This window comes from Giraffa tippelskirchi, chromosome 4 (genome assembly GCF_054371585.1).
Source record: "Giraffa tippelskirchi isolate mGirTip1 chromosome 4, T2T-mGirTip1v1.2.pri, whole genome shotgun sequence".
NCBI lineage: Eukaryota > Metazoa > Chordata > Mammalia > Artiodactyla > Giraffidae > Giraffa > Giraffa tippelskirchi.
Genome location: NC_137278.1, coordinates 120,413,204 through 120,421,872, shown reverse-complemented (window position 1 = coordinate 120,421,872; position 8,669 = coordinate 120,413,204). Strand labels below are relative to the sequence as shown.

Below are 8,669 nucleotides of genomic sequence, written 5' to 3'. Positions count from 1 at the left end.
ACAAATGTTTTATATAACAGTAACAATATTTATTATAAGAATCATTTTCAAGAAATTAAGTAAATTTTGAACTATATGCATCATTTAAAAGATTAAAGGTATATTTGAAAACCATCTATAAAAAGTTAACTAAGCAAATTAAAAAAAAAAACAAACTGCCATGTTGCCTTTTATGACCTGTTCTCAGAAGTCCCATAGTAATTTTTCTACTTCTTTCTATTTATGGAGGCAGTCAGAAGGGCCCACCAAGTTTTAAAGAGGAGGACCACAGTGGAGAGAGACACAGACTCCACCTCTGGACTGGGAAATTGCCAAAGTCTGTAGGATTGGAAAAGTTCTTGCAGCCATTTTTGGAAAACACAATCTACAACAGCGCGGCTCTTATTGAACGTACTTGGGATGACTTTTAACTCAGAGTACAACCCCACATAATTTATTTTAGTCTATACAAATGCATCCAAAAACCAGGTTGAATGTAGCATGAAATTGTAGGTTAATCTTAAAAAGAAACTTATTCAAATTCATTTTTAAACAGAATGCTTTTAACATGGTGAAAAGATGTGATTTTGGTTATTCATTTGATCGTGTGTAATTGGTCAATAAATAGGTACACACTTTTGGGTATAAATGTATGAGTTAAACGGTAGATGTAATCACAGCTCTCTCTCTATTTCTCTATTACCTTAACACACTCATATATACATGAGGATATATACATATACCCCCATATCATACATATGTATCTGTGTGTATAGCTAATTCAGAAATGTCTTTTTTTTTTTTAGGAAACTTTATTTTCTGCCTGTCTTATTTCCATTTCCTGTTTAAGGGTCTGTGGAAGAGCAACTTAAGACCACTCAGTGGTTTTCCTACCTGTTCAGTGGCCTAAGCAGTGGGAGCTGCAATCCTGTCCTTGGTGTTGGGCTGAGCGCGGCAGTCTTCAGTAGGAACTGAGGGATGGGTCCAGAGGACACCTGCAGACCCATCTGCAACTTCAGGTCAAGTAGCAGTAAATTTGGGAGCTGGAGCAGTCCATTCACCCTGAACTTCCTCCCGAGTCAAGGCCTTTCCTGCAGCAGCCAACTCATCACCTCTGCAGAGTAGAGATCAGGCTGACCTTCTGGAGGGTGCTCACGGGAGTCGGCGGCACGCATGCGCAGAACTTCTCACCGTGCATCCACCCGGCGGACCCATTGTTGTTGCTCGAGAACGGTGCTGTCCACAGAGCACAGAGGAGAGTCACTGGGAAATGGTGATGAGAGACCGGTTAACAGAAGACCCCTCCAAGATCATCCTGGGGCCAGTAACCGCTAGAAGTCTTGGCTCCGGAATGGAGGCCTGGATAGAGTTAGGAAAGGTTCCAGAAAAGAAGGAGCCAGCAAAAGGAATGGCTCCAGTGGCAGTAGCAAACTTCAGCCCAGATCGCTGGCCAGTATCCCTGGAGAATATGACACTGACATCAGCCCAGCTTTCAATGGCAACTATGGCAGGAGCTGCCAGCGGAGGCTACTCTCAGTAGGTGTAAGAAGTAACATCACCACTTTTCCTTTTATAGACCATTTAGTAGTCAAGGTTGGTGCCACCTAAGTGGGTTCCTGCTGCAAACAATTTGAGGATACCTTCCTTTCTCATTTGCAGGACATCAATGGCTCCAAATATTGTGATCGTTTTCCTTTAACATACAAGGGGAACCCAGAACAACACTGTATGACCCCTTTCTTGGGGAATGCAGAAAAGCAGGAATATCATTTTAATAAATAAAAACATGCAGTTAGTTCAGTTCAGTTGCTCAGTTGTGTCCAACTCTTTGCTACCCCATGGACTGCAGTATACCAGGCTTCCCCTTCCATCAACAACCCCTGGAGCTTGCTCAAACTCATATGTATCTAGTCAGTGATGCCATCCCACCATCTTATCCTCTGTCATCCCATTCTCCTCCTGCATTCAATCTTTCCCAGCGTCAGGGTCTTTTCCAAGGAGTCAGTTCTTCACATCAGGTGGACAAAGTATTGGAGTTTCAGCTTTGGCATCAGTCCTTCCAATGAATATTCAGGATTGATTTCCTTTAGGATTGAATGGTTTGATCTCCTTGCAGTCTAAGGGACTCTCAAGAATCTTCTCCAACACCGCAGTTCAAAAGCGTCACTTCTTCGGCACTTAGCTTTCTTTATAGTCCAACTCTCACATCCATACATGACTACTGGAAAAACCATAGCTTTGACTAGGTGGACCTTTGTGGGCAAAGTAATGTCTCTGCTTTTTAATATGCTGTCTAGGTTGGCCATAGCTTTTCTTCCAAGGAGCAAGCGTCTTTTAATTTCATGGCTGCAGTCACCATCTTCAGTGATTTTGAAGCCCCCCAAAATAAAGTCTGTCACTGTTTCCATTGTTTCCCCATCTATTTGCCATGAAGTGAAGGGACCAGATGCCATGATCTTAGTTTTCTGAATGTTGAGTTTTAAGCCAACGTTTTCACTCTCCTCTTTCATTTTCATCAAGTGGCTCTTTAGTTCTTCTTTGCTTTCTGTCATAAGGATGGTGTAATCTGCATATCTGGGGTTATTGATATTTCTCCCAGCAATCTTGATTCCAGCTTGTGCTTCATCTAGCCCAGCATTTCACATGATATACTCTGCATATAAGTTAAATAAGCAGGGTGACAATATACAGCCTTGATGTACTCCTTTCCCAATTTGGAACCAGTCTGTTGTTCCATGTCCAGTTCTAACTGTTGCTTCTTCACCTGCATACAGATTTCTCAGGAGGCACAATAAAGGACAGAAATGATATGGACCTCACAGAAGCAAAAGATATTAAGAAGAGGTGGCAAGAATACACACAAAAACTGTACAAAAAAGAACTTCATGACCTAGATTACCACGATGGTGTGATCACTCACCTAGAGCCAGACATCCTGGAATGCGAAGTCAAGTGGGCCTTAGGAAGCATCACTATGAACAAAGCTAGTGGAGATGATGGAATTCCAGTTGATCTATTTCAAATCCTAAAACATGATGCTGTGAAAGTGCTGCACTCAATTTGCCAGAAAATTTGCAAAACTCAGCAGTGGCCACAGGACTGGAAAAGGTCAGTTTTCATTCCAATCCCAAAGAAAAGCAATGCCAAATAATGTTTAAACTACCGCAGAATTGTACTCATCTCACATGCTAGCAAAGTAATGCTCAAAATTCTCCAAGCTAGGCTTCCACAGTACGTGAACCGTGAACTTCCATATGTTCAAGCTAGATTTAGAAAAGGCAGAGGAACCAGAGATCAAATTGCCAACATCCGTTGGATCATCGAAAAAGCAAGAGAGTTTCAGAAAACCATCTACTTCTGCTTTATTGACTATGCCAAAGCCTTTGACTGTGTGGGTCACAACAAACTGTGGAAAATTCTGAAAGAGATGGGAATACCAGACCACCTCACCTGCCTCCTAGGAAAAAACATTAGACTAGCAAATTAAATGGTGGTCAATTTACATGCAGTGAAATTTTTGAAGAAAATGCATTGTAGATCTGAGAGAACTCAGAGCTCTTTGCAGCTACAGCTCACTCTTAGGAACTGAACTGAGTCCCCTCAAAATGTTATATATGTTGAAGCCTTAATCCCCAATACCTAGAATATGACTGTATTTGGAAAGAGGGCCTATAAAGAGGTGACTCGTTAAAACGAGGGCAATAGGGTGAACGAACCCCTGACAGCTGTCCTTATAATGTGCTCAGTTGCTCAGTCATGTCAAACTCTTTGTGACCCTATGGACTGTACAAGCCCACCAGTATCCTCTGTTCATGGGATTCTCCAGGCAAGAATACTGGAGCAGATTGCCATACCCTCCTCCAGGGAGTCTTCCCAACCCAGGGATCGTACCCACATCTCCTGCGTCCCCTGCATTGCATGCAGGTGGATTCTTTACCCACTGAGCCCCCTGGGAAGCCAGCCCTTATAATAAGGAGAGATTTGAACACACAAAGAGAAAACCAGGCCACAAATGCACAGAAGGACAACCATGTGAGGACACAGCAAGAGGTAATCACCTGCAAGGGAAGAGAGCAGTTTCAGAAGAACCAACCCCACTGACACTGTGATCATGGACTTTCAGCCCCCAGAACTGTAAGAAAATTACATTTCTCTTGTGTAAGCCGCCCAGTCAGTGGTAGTTCATTATGGCAGCCTAGTAAACTAACATAGCCACTCAATCTACTATTTAAATGCATGAACAGAATTAGATATCTCTCAATATTTTTCTAAATATTCTATCAAGTGTTTTCTATCCAAAAACTTTAAGTAAAATTTTGAGAAGTCTGTCTTTTGTAAAGTCTCATTTGTTGCTGTTCAGTTGCTCAGTTGTGTTCAACTCTTTTCGACCCCATAGACTGCAGGACACCAGGCTTCCCTGTCCTTCACTGTCTCCTAGAGTTTGCTCAGACTCATGTCCATTGAGTTGGTGATGCCATCCAACTATCTCATCCTCTGTTGTCCCCTTCTCCTCCTGCTCTAAATCTTTCCCAGCATCAGGGTCTGTCCACTTGTTTCCCTAAATATTCCTCCTATACTTGTGCTCCTCAGGCACCTATGTTTAAGGTCCTTTGTGATCCTTTTTAAAAAGACAGTTCTAAGTATATTCAAAGCATGTTACTACCACAGTTCCCTAGGAAAAGCACAAATATGCTTTAAGATGAGAAGTTTTATTATGAAATGAACCTATGTTTAAATAGCCTTTTGTTTTTAATTAATCTTTTTTTTTAAAAAAAATGAACAAAGTGCAGCTTTAGGATCAGAGCATTTGATACTTGAGTTAGTAGCCACAAGAGACTTAAGCACTCCTCTGTGTGGCTATAAATGCATTGACCTTTCTACACAAGGATGGAACTGCTGCTTATTTAAGCATAAGCTGACAGGAGAAACAATAATAACAACAAACACCTTTGTTTCATTTTAAAAAGGAAAAATATATTCATACTCTTTTAAAAAGTAGAATGTGCAAGTATTTGTGTTTACTTGTGTGAGTCTACTTGTTTATGTCTGTATATTTGTATTAACACATTAATTAAGTCAATAGAATAAACCATTTATGAACTCTGTGTCCTAGGATAAATTCCTAAACCTAAAACACTGTTCCCTCATCTAAAAAATTGGTGGATCAAGTGCAAATCTCTAAAGGATTGACATGGGAGGATTAAATAAGAAAACATGGCCACATTCTCCCTCTGCGATGGCCCACAATTTGTGGAGTGTGCTTCTCTCTGTATCTGAATAAATCCACTCCTTACCTATCACTTTGTCTCTCACTGAATTCTTTCTGCGATGAGATATCAAGAACCTGAGCTTCATTAGGTCCTGAAACCAGATACTGTGTGTTTTGGCTGGGTTTGAGTCCCAGCCACGTGGGTTCAAGTTCCAAGCAGGGTTTTGGCAGGGTTTGAGTTCCAGCCATGTGGGTTCAAGTCCCAAACCGGGTATTGGCTGTGTTCAATTTCCAGTATATGGGTTCGAGTCCCAATCTGTGTTAAATGGTCTCAGCTGGCAATCATGAAGGGATGGTGATAAGGTAAGAAAAGGTTTAGCGTTAGGTCTTGGTCCTAAAGAGGTCCCTGGGACACCTGAGCCAGGTATACTGAGGAGAATGCCCTGCTGTTGTCTGCTTATTGTGACTGGCAGGTCAATTCCAAATGCTTATGCATGTCCAACAGCAGGTCCAGGACAGAATTATACTGTTTTCTTTGACTCTGAGGCTTTTCTCCTACAGTTTTTGTTCTTTTTCATTTCTGTTCTGTTTCTTCCGTTAACCCCAGAAGATTGCTTTTATTCCCCTCCCTCTTACCCTTACAAGTGTTGACCCATTATTCCCAACTTATAGCTAAACCACCTCCAGCTCATCATCAACACCACTGGGGATGTCTTTGTGCCATTTCTTCGCAACAGCTTTTGGGTACTAACAACTGGTTGGGAGACTCCCTTGGAAGGGATAGCACCTAAAATCGTAAGTGCAAATCTTGACCAAATTGTGTGGTGGATTCTAACTTAAGGGTACAATTTTGAATAGAACGGGAATTAGAAGCATCATCTCTGGCTTGGGTCTGAAATGGGTCAGGCAGCATCAATCCCAACCAATACCCCCTGGGTCTAATCCTCCAGGATTGGGAAAAATTCAGACTACTGGGATTAAAACCAAAGAAATTTGTTAGGCTATGTAATCATGTTTGGCCACAATATGAGCTAGGATGCCAAGAGAAGTGGCCACTAAATGGGTCCCTGAGTTATAATACTATATTGCAGCTAGATTTATATTGTAGAAGGAAATTTAAATGGAGTGAGCTTCCACATGTTTGAATTTTCATGGCCTTGTATTTAGACCTTGTATTAGATCCACAAAGGATTTAAGGTGTGTGTAGCTCTGAGGGATAATTCTAGTAAGGACACAAAAGATGTTTTAGCTAATTTACTCTCTAGAGCCATCTAAAGATTAAATCCTTTACAAGGAGGAGCCACAGCTACTCCTTAACTACTGGGAGGAACCATTGCCTCAGGGGAAGACACAGCTAAGGATGGAAAACAGGCCCCACCCATATTCAGGATCCTTGGCTCAGCTAGCACTGTCAAAGATCTAAGTCACCAACCAACTACCCCTATAGTTTTGCCTCTGAGAGAAGTTCCTGATGGAATTCGAGGAACAATAAGAGTCTATGTACCTTTCTCAATATCTGATCTAAGTATGGCAGAGGACAAATTGGGAAGTTTTTCTGAGGACCCTGAACGTTTAGAATTTACCCTACTAGTGAGTGAGATCTTTTGATCTCACCTGGGAGGACTTACAGATTTTACTATCCTATTGGTGCACCCCTGAGGAAAACCAGGGTATAATACTGGCAGCCAGAGGCCTTGCAGACCAACTGGCACCGCGCCATGAGCCAGACAGGACCATACAGTGCAGCAGGTGAGGAACGATGCTGTCCCTTAGGCAAACCCACAATGGAATTACCAGCTGAATTCTATTGATAGAGATACACAGGATCGAATGATTAACTGTTTAATAGAGGGTATGAAGAAACTTACAGTAAAGCTTGTTAACTATGAAAAGGTGAAAGAGGTCCAACAGGGACAGGATGAAAATCCTGCAGTTTTCCAAAGGGGATTACTGGAGGCTTTAAGAAAGTATACAAATGGAGATCCCTCCTCCCCTGAAGGACGGGCCCTTCTGGCTATGCATTTCATAGCCCAGTCTGCCCCAGACATCAGGCACAAAATTCAGAAAGCAACTGCTGGTCCTCAGACTCCAATGAATGATTTAATCCAGTTGGCTCATTTGGTTTTCAATAATCAGGATATGGCTGAAAAGGCTGAATGCACCCAGAGAAATACACAAGAGACCCAAATGATTGCAATGGCTTTGTCTGCTTAAAGACCACCAATCTGGTGCTGACAGATCACAAGGCCCATGGGTACCCATACAAGGCCAGTGTACCCTGTGTAGACAAAAGGGGCACTGGAGGGAAGACTGTGGTCGATGTGTCCTTTGCAAGCAGCCAGGGTATTGGCAGAGGGAATGCCCCAGATGCCAGAGACCGACAGGGACCCCTCAGCCATTGATGGTTTAGCAATCAGAAGACTGACGGGACCTAAGGCCAAAAGTGGCTCTGCCTGGAGATACCGTCTACAAAACTAATATCCAGCCTCGGGTGATCATTGATGTAGCCGGCTGCTTGGTAAATTTTCTTACAGACACTTGGGGCAACCTTCTCAGTCTTAACTCAAAGGATTGGAAACCTTAGCAATCATAAGAAATATGTAATGGGGTTGTCGGGGAAGGAACAGGGACACAGTGTTCTGGAGCCTGTTTTGTGCAATGCTAATGGCTAATGGTCAGCTGTTTTTACATTCATTTCTGTTTGTGCCTGATTGTCCCATCTCTTTAATGGGAAGAGATTTATTAACTAAGTTAGGGGCCACTCTGTTTCTGGAAGGGCAAAGGAACCACCCTCATTGCCAGATGATTTTAACAGAAGACAGAAAGGGACAGATTGAATCTGAAGTTGAGATAGAAGACCCTGGAATGTGGAATTCCAAGGTCCCAGGTCTGGCCAAAGATGTCTAGCTAATGGTTACTACACAAGAGTCTCATGAAATAGCTGTTGTTCACTGTAGGGAACATCAGTCTCAGATTCTCAGGTCTGAAATTGGAAAGGGAAATCACCGAGTTGACCAAGAAGCAAAGAAAGCAGCTTACATACCAACAGATAAAACACAGGCAGTTTTAAAAGTCCCAGGCTTTGACAGAGGAAATGCAACAACCTTGCTAAACCAAGGGGAAAAGTTGCTCTAAAAATAGGGGGTTAATAAGTCAAAGCATTAGTATATGTTAGGTAAAAAGATTATGATTTCACAAGCTCAAACATGGAAAGTAATCAAGGCTTTATATGAAGCTGATGAGGATTTTGTAAGATTGGATGAAATTTAGTTGGGTAAATGGATTTTGTTAGGAATAAGCTAAGACAAGATTGGATTTGGTTTCTCTCTCAAAGGATTCTTGAAATGCTACTTCTGACAAACAAATTGAAATGAGTCTCTTCACCTGTAAGTGATTTATATTTGCTTTTGAGATCTTTATAACTTTGGATAGGGAATAAGTATTGTCTCCTTGTGACTTATGATTCATCTGACTAAAAACT

The 8,669-nt window shown here is 41.9% G+C and overlaps 1 pseudogene; it reads right to left on the bottom strand.

The window, feature by feature from the left end:
* Positions 1–847: 847 nt before the first annotated feature.
* LOC145545641 (small ribosomal subunit protein uS2 pseudogene) lies at positions 848–7,587 on the bottom strand (annotated as a pseudogene).
* Positions 7,588–8,669: the final 1,082 nt, after the last annotated feature.